This window comes from Ambystoma mexicanum, chromosome 6q (assembly GCF_040938575.1).
Source record: "Ambystoma mexicanum isolate Mex_15411 chromosome 6q, UKY_AmexF1_1, whole genome shotgun sequence".
NCBI classification, from domain to species: domain Eukaryota; kingdom Metazoa; phylum Chordata; class Amphibia; order Caudata; family Ambystomatidae; genus Ambystoma; species Ambystoma mexicanum.
The window spans coordinates 235615998-235628199 of NC_090937.1; the positions used below are offsets into that span (position 1 = coordinate 235615998).

The 12202-nt window shown below is 42.2% G+C and overlaps 1 protein-coding gene and 1 non-coding gene across 2 annotated transcripts in view; one reads left to right on the plus strand and one right to left on the minus strand.

Annotated features, from left to right (window-relative positions):
• SLC39A8 (solute carrier family 39 member 8) overlaps positions 1-12202 on the plus strand; it is a 238445-nt gene that overhangs the window by 60669 nt on the left and 165574 nt on the right. The gene's annotated exons all lie outside the window — the stretch shown is intronic.
• Positions 4187-4348, minus strand: LOC138517231 (U1 spliceosomal RNA). The gene has a single exon (XR_011282442.1). It is a non-coding gene; the product is annotated as a U1 spliceosomal RNA (small nuclear RNA).

Consider the following 12202-nt stretch of genomic DNA (forward strand, 5'->3'; position numbering starts at 1 on the left):
GCAGAACTCCCGATTTGCTTTTACAAACTGATACAAACAAAAGGTTATTAGATTTTGGATCATCTAAGCTGTAGTTGTGAAGTGGAATTCGTGCAAACACAGGTACTGATTATAAAAAATCTAAATGTTTTTTTAACAGGAAAACACACTACATTTACCCGAAGAAGGGATCCACAGCTTCCAGAAATACGTAGTAGTTGCAAGAGAACATTCATAACGACCGTATTATTCTACTTGCTGGACTATTCTTGCAGAATGCACAGTCACTCTTGAAAAATTTAAAGTGGAAATGATATAGGTCTTATAATTTTTGTGAGGTTTCTTTGAAGTTTAATTTACTTGTGCAAATAATTGTTTTTTGAGACTATGTCGACAATTTACTTGGTAAATAAAAGCGATTGAATATTGTTAATCACAGCGATTGTTAAAACATTGTCTTGGGAAGGCCCCTTCAAGAGTGCCCAGACACTGCTTCTGTGATTGAAGAACCCCTTCCGTGAGCCATTCTTCCGGGGCATCAAGTAAAGCCTTGAAAACAACTGCTGTAGGCATGCAGTCATTATGGCTGCTTCCGAAGAGTGCAAGGTTCAGCATTCTACCCCCTGGAACAGGCATCCTAAGATATGGGTTCCTAGTGGGCGCATCAGGCCCGGCTGCTAGAAACAGAACTCAAACTATGAGTGCAACTGCCTATTTACTACAGGCAAGAAGAAAGGCACTCGGTTCATGTGTCCACAGGTGGCATTGGAAATTCTGAGGTAGGCGCTGCTGGCATTTTTTCCTTCTAGCCTTCACTTTGATGCTACAGAAAAGAGGAGACCACAAACGCACACTTCCTTCTTTCAAAGAGGCAGGGATAAGGAGCGGGATTAAACGCTGCAAAAAGTTGCTGCATTGGGCTTATTTCAGCTTGGAGTTGCACAATGTGTCTGCTCAGACGCTTCCTGGATGCTGCTAGTTAAAATGTTTTTTAGGGCCAAGGAGGCCGAGCTCGCCTTGTTTATTTGGTGGACAGTGATTGGGAATATGAGTCGCGCCTGAGCCAGCCACTAGGCGATAGATGACCTACGTCCTACCTGGCTCACCCATCTCTTTGGTGATACAGGCATGGAAGACCAGAAGTTTCTCCTATTTTGTCACCAAACTTCCAATGATATGAAAAAGAGCGCTGCTTACACATTAAATAAATGACCCGGTTGAGGCATTGGACAGCTCCTCCTTCCGTCTCGATGGAAAGTATGGTCGACCCTTCCCTGTTGCAAGACACAGTATCTAAGATAAAGGCAGAGGTGTGCAAAACAGCCCAGGGCTTGATCCCGTGCTGGAGGAAATACACTAGACAGGTAAGAACCTCCAGTGAAAAGTCATGCATCTGACAACATTTTAAGGATCAGCCCTGTAAAAACCGGTTGAACTATGTAGGAGAAGAGCAAGTGAGCTACATGTCTTTCTGTATGTACTGCTCCAGAGTCTCATAGTAGGCAGTCAGCAAGTGCACATCCACCATGATTCTTTGGGAAACTCCCAACCATCAAGCTGCAAGAATTGCAACACTAGACACACACTGCAGACATATTGGATGGATAAACAAAGTAACTCGAACAGTGGAGCCAGGCCTCAGCTCCCATCGAAGATCCCAATCAAAGATGCCAGCATCTTCAATGCCTTGACTCCAGGCGTCCCTCTACACTGCGAGCAACCATGATGATTGCAGCACATGAACATTGAACTACATTTTTGTCAAAATTGTCATTTTGGCCCGTGGAGAAATGATGTGTCATTTATACTTTTACTAGTTAAAATGTGATGGTTGTCTTGCTTTAGTTCACTTCCTACTATTGCCTACATTTTGCCTTTGAAACATGTTTAAGGTATCCGGTGGGTTTGCAGGGAGACTCTGTTTTTCCATTCTTCTGTGTCTGACTATACATTTTCTAGTATTTGCAAAATGGCATTCGGCTGCAGTGTTGCTCGGAATGTTCAGTTTGGCCGGAAAGCAAAGTAGGGCACGCAGTCCCATTCAGAAGGTTCACAATGTACGGGAATGCTTGGTTTGAATCGTGCGCCTAGGCTTTCACAAATCAAAGACAATAATTAGTTGGAGCCCTGAGTTATATTTAAAATTTTGATTTAATATCAGTTTAGTTTCTGATTATACTTGGTGCCAACAGTCTCCTATTTGGAGGCACTTGCAATTGTTTCGCCCTTGCCTGGGCTTTCTCAAGGCACAACATTTGTATTTTAAGTTACCCAATTGTGAGCATAGTGTGGCCAATACATATATGTTCATCGGGTTCTGTCACATACATTTGTTGCGCATAACATTTGTCCGGTGTCAATTCAAAACCATTTTCTTGGTAGTTTTCCTTGGTATAAAATTGCATTAATCAATAATAAGTATCTGCGTTTCCAGTATCAGAGGTGTTCCAGTGCAGTTGGGATAGTCTTCCTATTTCTTTGTGTTCAGCATTTAAATTCCCATCTAAGTACACCTTATTAGGTCAGATTTCAGTTGTCTTCATGGATGATTCTTTATGGATGGCGGGGTTCCACATTGCTATACTCACTACTCCCACTTCCATTCAGACAGTTCCGCTACAGCCTGCCAATTACCTCCACGCCTCAGTGAACTGCACTGATCACGGTCCGGCTGGGTAATAGAATTATGGGGCTTAAGCAGCAGATTGTCTCTGGTGCTCTTGGTGCCTTGTGAAAGGACATACCCAATCAGTGCATGTATTGGTATAGGCACAGAGAATAAAGAACAAATAAAAACTTGAATGGCCCCACACCGCAGAAAGTCCATGACAGTTTGTGACAGTTGCTATACAAGTGTACCTTCATGTAGATCAGACGAACCTACTACACCTGTATCAACTAGGTTTTCAACCATGCTTCAGTTTTGAGACTGCAACTCTCCAAGTGGTGACCAATACTTTGTAGATAACAGATGAGGGCAGAGTTTGCCTCTGAGTGCTCACGGATCTCTAAGTGTTATATGATATGATGAACCATGGGGCACTCAATTCCACCTTATCTCAGTGGGTGGATATGGGAGTTATGGTCCTTGAGTTTTTTTTTTTTTTTTATCCTTCCTTACTGGAAAAAGCCAGTTTGTTTTTTATGGAGTCCTTAAGGTCCCTCTCCTGGCCTGCAGTCTGCGGAGTACCCCAGGGGTCAATTTGATCACCTCTCATTTTTAATATGTACATGGAGCCACTGAAGAGTCTTTTGGGGCACTGAGGGTGGGGTCTCCATCCATCAAATGCGGATGACGTGCAATTGCATCTGAAAGTATCATCCCTCACTGTTGTCCACCACTCAGAGCAGGATTGTCCAACCTTTTTGAATGTGGGGCCGAAGTATTAACTTTTTGTCACCCAGTGGGCCGGTGAGCCAAAAGTCAACAACCTCAACCAAAGCAGTATATTAAAAAGCGATATTGTGTGACCTTTGACACAATAGCATCACAGGCAGTGATAGCCATGCAGTCCCAAAGATAGCTTTTGGTGTCATGGGCAGTGATCAAAGGTTAGTTGCTTGTGATTTCTTTCAGTGTCTATGTGTTAATATTTTTCAGAAATGGTGGGGGCGACCGAGCATAGCGAGGTAGCTACAAGGATCTAGGGAGGGTTTGGGGGGGTTTCCCCCCCAAGAATTTTTTTTCAAATATGGGGTTGAAAAGGTGAATTTTACAGAAGAAAAGGTGACCAAAAAGCCATAAGTTTACAATCAGTTCTAAACAGGAACATGAAAATTCCATGTCACCAACAGCAGAAAAGAACATTTTACAACACAACACATTTTAATGATCACTGTGTCCACAGTGTAAGACAGCACTGTCACTGATGTAACACATTGTCATGCTTGTTGTACCCAAAATATGCCTCTGTAGCAGCTTGTCTATGCTGGCTGTTCCCAATTTAGGCCAGCATTGTCCCGTACAAAGCATGATTGATGCTGCCTGAGCATGTGCAGTGTGCCCAATACATATGGCAGCTTATCTCTGTAATACACATTACTTCTGTAGTAATAAAAGAAGCATAATTCAATTCAACAGATAAAATGTGGAAAAGCGATCACCGAAAGGTGAACCTAATTGAAGAAACGCAATGTGAGCACAATCTTAAAGTATGCAACCTAGCAGGCCTAGTGCACACTTTACCTTTTCTTTCACCAATAAATCGGGGGGAGAGCGCGAACGCAGTCCCCCACTACCAGAAATAATGCAGTCGTGTATCCCGCATTTGGGAACATAGCAGGGGTCAGCAAATCCGATGTGCAATGGGTAAGCCGCACCCTGGGAGATCTGCCCTTGAGATCAGATTCTCCCCTGCCAGCTAAGTATGAGTTGCATGCAAGAGGGCAGGGGTTGGGGGAAGCTCCAGCAGGCAGTGCCCAGCAGAAGAGCAGATTGTAGCGCAGTTCCTTTCTCCCATCAGGCCCTGCTCGGCCCGAAATTTGTATAAATAGCAGGATGGCTCAAGCAGGCCGGTTGCAGTCTGCCCACTGGCCTGTCGGCCCCACACGGGTCCATGGCCCTCCTGAGCGGAGCTGCTCAGCGCTGGCCCCATTGACACCATCATAATCATCCTGGACCTCGACGCTCCACCACCCCTGAATCTCAGAGTTCTGCTCAATGACAATGCTGAAGCTTTGACATCTTTGCCATAACCATATGCCGTGTTGTGTCAGCCGAGCCTGCACAGCGCCAAAGGCAAGCATTCCCTTGTCCGGGCCCAGAGCTCACTGAGTCTTCCAGTGCCGTCCACTTGACACGGCCTACTGTTCCCAGCGTTTTCTACCCGCAAATCAGCACCACTGCCAAACAGAACTGCATCATTGGGGCCCATCGCTGCTGCTCTCCGATTTGACCCCAGCCCAGCGCAAAGGCACCCATACTTCTGGTCTGATGCTGAAAAGCCTGGCTCTGCTGAGATCCGAAAGACAAGAACTAAGGTATTTTGGGAACACAGTACTATTGTTTTTTGTGTTACAACTGTATCAGCTTACACCTCTCCTGAAGGGTATAGGCTGCCCTCAGACTGCGCTACCAAAAGAGTGAAAATAAGTTATACCTGTTGGGCTTGCCTGTTTCACTTTTATGATTGGGATCACTGCTGCATGGGTATTAAGCACGTTATAAATAACCTATCATATCATACATCACAGCAAGGTGTAGGACTGAATTGGCAAAGGGACTGGGGCTCCCATCTGCGATATGTCAAGCTCCCACCCCACCCCCCATGTGGATCTCAATAAAATATGTGTAACCTTCATAAGCAACTTACAGAAACATTGGCAGGTGGTCCACTGAGGCCCATTTGCAGGTTGCAGTGTGTTATTGGGGCACTACTAGGGTAACATATTGTGCGCTAGCCCTTGGTGTTCCTTTTCCCCGCCGCTTGTGGTTTGAGTCGGGGCAGCATTCTTCCTCCGCGTTTTGTTCAAAAAATGTGTTGGTCACATTGTTATTCTTATTCAGATCTCTGTTATGAACTGTGCACCAACCTGCGCCCAATGTTTTCAGCTCTGTGTCGTCCTGCTTCCAATTGTGCCTGAGCTGATATAGAAAATGCGTTTGTTCTGCATGCGTGTGTTTATTTCTATACATTTTTCCCCCATCTGCCATAATTAAGTGTAGGTTGCTGCTCAACCGTAGTATGTCCAAAAGGGTAGGGTCTTTCAGTCACCCTTTGTGCTGGCTCAGGCGCAAGAGAACTCTATGGGGTATGCCCGCCGTGCAACTGGTGTTCCAGTGAGGTTTCAGCTTGCTGTGTACACACGGTATTCCCCTTTCTTCTTTTCAGATGGCTATGCGCTTTAAAATGTGGTTGTTGTATAATTTACGACCTGCCGTGTCGAGGGGTCACACCTGCTTTCCCTCTGCTGTTCCAACACACAATGCTCCTGGCGGCATCAATTGTTTGCAGTTTCTGCCTGCGGCCGCTTATCTCTCAATGTGTTGTGGCCCCGTGTGTTCCTGCTTCCAAATGAAGCCCACGTTGATTTTAGGAAGGCTCTGGAGCATTTCAGCAGTGGTACACAGAGGTGTCGGAGGGGTTGGGTAAAGTCAGACATCTGTGCGGGCCCTCCAGGCTGCCGTAGTTTCCTCACCCCCTCTGGCCTTATGAGATTCCATTTCCCTTTTCTGCAGGCACCAGTACGCTGGTGCTCCTTTTGCAGCCTCCCTGGTCGCAGCTGGCAGAAGCGCCCAGCGTTTTGATGTGCCAGCGGGGTTGATGAATTTATTTATTTCTGCAATGTTTGTCGGATATCCGACAAACATTGCATAAATAAACAAATGAACACGTCGTGGCTTAGGACTGTAATTACCTCTGTTGACCCCATGGGGTCAACAGAGGAAGTTACAGTTTCACGCACAGGCACACTTTTTTTAAAAATTTTTTTTTTTTTTTTTTTTTTACTCAAGAGTTGTTCAACATACGGCCTCGCGGGCCACATAAAATGGCTTGGAGGGCCGCATTGTGGCCCGCGGGCCGTATGTTGGACAACCCTGACTCAGAGCAATTTCTCAGATGCATTGAATCTTGGATGCCGTTGGTTACCTTAAAATGAAATCCCCAGAAGACAGAATTTCTTCTGATTTCTTTGGGGAAAAATGAAGCTCAAACATAAGACTAGTTGAGCACTAAGTAATTAAAATCATTTAATCCTAAAATCTATTTTGCTGCAAAATCTCTGGGTTTTTATTTGGATTCACAATTAAACTTTAATACCCATGTGTAAACAAGTGGCTTATTTTTAACTCCGCCAATTAAGTAAAACGAAGCCTTTTATCGCAGTAAATCTATTTTGATGTATTGCATAATCTATGGGCATCTTGCACATGGTGGGCAGTCATAATTTCGACAGTAAAAATGTCGACAGTCAAAATTTCGAAAAATAAATGTCGAAAAAAATAATGTCGACAAACAATAATGTCGACATTTTTTCGATATTTATTCGAAATTTCCTATTTATTGTATGAATAAATAAATATATATAACCAAGATGTGTTGAGTATGAGGGGTGAGAGGGTGGTGGGGGGTGTGGGGGGTGGCAGGGGGTGTTGGGTGAGGGGGATTGGGGTGGACACCCCCATAGTAAATGATACTCTTTTTATTTATTTAATTATTGAATAAATAAATAAATATATAATTACTATGTGTTGAGAATGAGGGTGAGAGGGTGGTTGGGGAGGTGTGGGGGGTGGCATGGGGGTGTTGGGTGAGGGGGGGTTGGGGGGACCCCCCATAGTAAATGATACTCTTTTTGTTTATTTATTTATTGAAAAAATATAGAATGTGTTGAGTATGAGGGGTGAGAGGGTGGTGGTGGGGGGTGTGGGAGGGTGGCAGGGGGGTGTTGGGTGAGGTGTTGATAGTTCTAATTGACATTTTTTTGTCGACATTTTTTTTTCTAAAAAATGACTTTTTACATTATATGTATAGGATGTCGACATTATTGTTTTCGACATTTTTTTCCGACATTTTTGTTTGTCGACATTTTTTTTCGACATTATGACTATAAACCCTTGCACATGTATGGAGGGAATGCTCTGTGAATGGGGCTTTCTAAAGTGGCATTCTTGCCCTTACATACTTTGTTTCATGCAGCAGCAAAGCAGATCAATAGAAGGAGGAAGTGTGGCCATATTATCCCCATTTTACACCAACTGCACTGGCTTCTCATAGAAGCACCTATTGTCTTTAAAGTTGCTTGTGTAATTCCGAAGCCCTTATATTTGAGGAAGACCGTATAACTGGCGGAGAAGCTGCAGGTGTCTAGATTGTTACGCTCTACCCGTAGTGCTTAAGCATTGAGACTGGACATTTCCAAAAGCTAGGCAACAAAAGACATGTAAACCGAGTGTTTGCTATTATGCCCTGATTTTTTGGAGCCTCCTTCCAGTAGCGTTACGTTTAAGCCCATCCACCCTGCCTTTTATGAAGCATTTGAAAACCTAACTGTTATTAGCTAAAAAATTGAATTGTTTTTGTTGAACAAGGGGCGTTTTACTTTTTATTTTCTGTATTTATATATGGTTGTATTGTTGTTTATTTATTTATTTTTAGCATTTATGAAGAGCACGTAACCCAGGGGCATTGAGGTGCTTGAACTTAAGAGATTGGTTACAGGAAGGTGCTTGAACAGGTACAATTACATTACAGTGTATAATCAACAGTGTGCAGAAATACAGTTATACAGAACAGAGCTTTGCGATGGAAAATGGTACTCATTGTTTGTAGACATCGATGATTCGATAGGTGAACCTACTAGACTTTTTTGAAGGATTGGACATTTAGTTCGGAGTGGACTGTCTAACCAGGGCCTGATGTTTCATTGTTGGGTGTCTAGACTGAAGAGACTGGTTTTCAGACTTTTTCTAAATGACCAGAGGGATGGGTCGTTTCTTAGTTGTGGTGGCAAGGTGTTCCACAATTTGGCAGCTACTAATGGGAAACTGGGCCCACCTGCTTTCTGTCTGTTAAATCTCGGTATAGCGATGAGGTTAGCATATGAAGCTCGAGTGGCTCTATTGGTTTGAGTTTTGACAATTTGTTTGCTGAGATAAACTGGTGCATTGTTGGCCAGACATTTGTGGGTGAGAGTAAGGATTTTAAATGTGATCCTATCTTGGATCGGAAGCCAATGGATGTGTCGTCTGGTTGATGGGATGTGCTCATTCTTAGATATATTCAATGTGGCTCTGATAGCATTATTTTTTACTTTTTAAGTTTTTTGATGTTTCTAGTACTGGCCTCTGCAAATAGAGAATTACAGTAATCTGTCCTCGAGAGGATCAATGCTCTTGCTAGGTAATGATGTTCTCTGCCAAAAGGAAGGGTCTGCTAGATCTAATAAGTTTAGATGTGTAGGCTGCCAATGAGACAATTGCATTGACCTGTCTGGTTAGGGTGAGGGAGGAGTCAATGTAGACCCCCAGTGTTTTTATTTCATTGGTGACATTTAAAGTATTACCATCAATGTTGAAGGATTTAAATTGATTTGGTAGGTTATTTAGCTTTGATTTAGTACCTATTAGGATTAACTCAGTCTTGTCATTGTTAAGGCATAATTCATTTTGTGCTATCCAGGTCTGGATGGCACGGTACGTTTTGTTGAGGTTGTTAGCGTCTGTGTTGTAGCAACCTGTGATAGGTATGAGCTGTGAGCTTCCTTGTGTATCATTGTATAACACGTTATACGTTGTAGTGCTCCAGTGCCCAATTTGGACTAGTTTCACGCCTATAAAACTTATAAATATATAAAATATAACATAAATGTTTGCTTTCATAATGGCCTTCCAAGTGGATGCAACTTAATTGGCAAAAACACACACAGTGTTACCTCGGCCCCCACCAATGACAAAAACAAGACACAACTGGCCAGCCAGAGAGCAAAGTAAGGATGGAAGAAAAATTACATGCACACCGAACAGCTTATTGACAGCAAGATTTACAGCAAGAAGGGTATGTAGAAGGGCACTTTGCACACAGCGCCATTGCTTCTGAGCAAGGTCTGCTTCCAACAAAAAACATGTACACATTCCATGAGTCTGTGAGAGAGCTAAAACTCTCAACCATTAGACCTAAAAATCAGGTCACAAAACTGTATGTTAATAGGCCAAACACACTGTAAGTAGGAATGCGGGTGGGACACCATACAAAATCACATGTCACCTCTGAGATGCAGAATGCAAACTTGGCATTTCTTTATGAAATGATAAAATACTGCTGTTAATTATTTTAAATCTATGAGCTAGTCCACCTTTGGAAGATCAATATTCTCAAACTGGACTTTAGGCTCGGGCAGCTAAAAGTAGAGCAGTGGACTTATTGACTGCGACGGCACCATGCACCAGTGGCAACGCTCGATGTTGCCATGGTGAAAATCTGGGTTTGAGTCATATGCCTCCAAGGGAAGGGCAAAGGCACATGGCATTGTCTCCGTGGTATGATCAAAGGTCAGCGGGATGCGGAACTGATCCACTAAACACAGGTTAGGCTCAAGCAAACACACAATGGAAAATAATATTTGCTAATCTGAGGATATACCCACAGCAAGTGCTGTAATAAGAGTAAAAGGATGCATACTGGGCTTAAAGCCATTTTTGGTAGATCTGCGCCATTGTGTGTGTAGCTTATCCTTTAACTTTCCAAATGCGCGGAGGCGGTTGTATTAATCTATTTAGCAAGAAACATACGTTTAAAAACTGTCCAAAAGAAAGAGTAGTTAGAGCGCCACTACTAACTAATCTGGCTGTTTTAGCAGAGTGAAGGGATGATGCTCTACCCTCAACTGGTACTGGTAAAAATCACTCTAATCAAATGTTTGCAAGAGTTTTTTCCTATAATAATGCTTCATTGTTAAAAATAAAGTATGTAGCCCTCCCTTCCCTTCGCAACATCCAATCCATTTTTTCTACTTTTTAAAATGTTGAATTTGTGTTTATTTTTGTTTATAAATAAAACTTTCTATACAATAGGTCTCCTTTTATACATGAATAAAAAACAAAGTTCTGATATCCGTGCTTGAACAGTCTTCTCCTCTGCATGTAAATGCAACAGGCTGTTATTGAGGCATCAATCCTCACTCTAGGTTTTATACTCCTTGACAAATCACATCGTTTGTCGTTTCTCCAGGGCCAGCCCTTTATATGAATCAGGGGTGTCAAACTCTAGGCCTTGAGGGCTACAAACGTGTTGGGGTTTCTGGATATCCATGATTAATATCCATAACATAAATGTGCATGCAGTCAGAATCCTTGCATGGAAATTGATCTCGTGAATGTTAATGAGGGCCAAAAGGGTGCTCAAAACTATGGGTGTGCGAAATTACGAAGTTCCACACAAAATTCAGCATATTTCGTATAAATGGAACAATTGGGTAAAAAGAGTTCAAAGAATGTATTCAGGGAAATTTCAGGGACTTGAATACACAAAAGCATGCCTTGTAAGTTTTAAGAACCACACATTAATGCTTGCTGGAGAATTTCTCACATTACCAAGTGGCAAATCGCATACTGAGTTTGTTATTTATTTTGCAGGTAAAAAATCTGCAAATGAATACTTCCTGTAATACAAATCACAAATTGATTTTCGACTGTAAACAGTTTAACAAATTCACTTTCAGTGAAATACAAATTCACAAATGTTATTTGGCTGGAAAATAATTCGCAAATTCATTTCTCTGTGAGATATCTCTGGCAGCCTAGCATAAAAAACACTTGCATAAGGTTTCAACTTTCCAGTCCACTTATTTTCATTTATCAAAATACAGAAAATTAACTTTTGCTTGAGAATTTCTCAAACATGAGTGAAAAGTATCCTGACTCTACCAAACCTTCTTTTGTGGATGAAGGAAATGTATTGTTTCCTGTCATTTTTTTACTCAGTCCATGCTGCAATCTTTTAAGGCGGTAACTTGTTTTTCTCATAATTCGCTGCACTTTTGCTGTGTTCTCCCTCACATTCAAATGAAACACTGTGGTACAAACTCAGTCATATTTTTTTAACAAGACAGCACCTTCATGGAAAACCAGTTAACCCCTAACCTACTCTTACCTAGACATAGGAGTCAGGATTGACTCAAAGCAAAACACCCACTTTGCTGTTACAACTTTTGCTTGCAATAAAATGAGCAAAATATTACACACTTGGTGTGTAATAGTTTTCTACCAAAGTACATTTGTGTGGAAAATATAAAACACATTTGCCTTTCTTTGAGAAAAGTATAACCAATTTCTTTATCAAAAAAGGGACAATTTCGCTTCTTGATAAATCAGAAAATGTGCACTTTTTCACAGGTGGAACCCTATTACTCAAAGCAGATGCTTTCAAAACTACTCAGAGGAGTACAGCCCAAACCGCCTGTTACATGTATACCCATTGAAAAGGCTGAAGAGTGCATGGTTCGAACAATGACCTTATAAAAGGGGATTAGGAGCTGGTGAAGGAGACAACTGGACAGGTAACCTTTTCACCTAAATACCGACAGAATATTTCAAAGCAGGAGTTCTGGAAGAAACAGAAGATCATTTCATACATTTGCATAACTCACGCAGGTTCTCCATTATCAGACAACACTTCTGTAGCTCACCTAAAAAGCAACAAGAAACAGGAATGATTTGTTTGGGAGCAGCAACATCCAGAAAGAAAATGGGTAAAAGGTGCTACTAAAGTAACATAAAGAACAT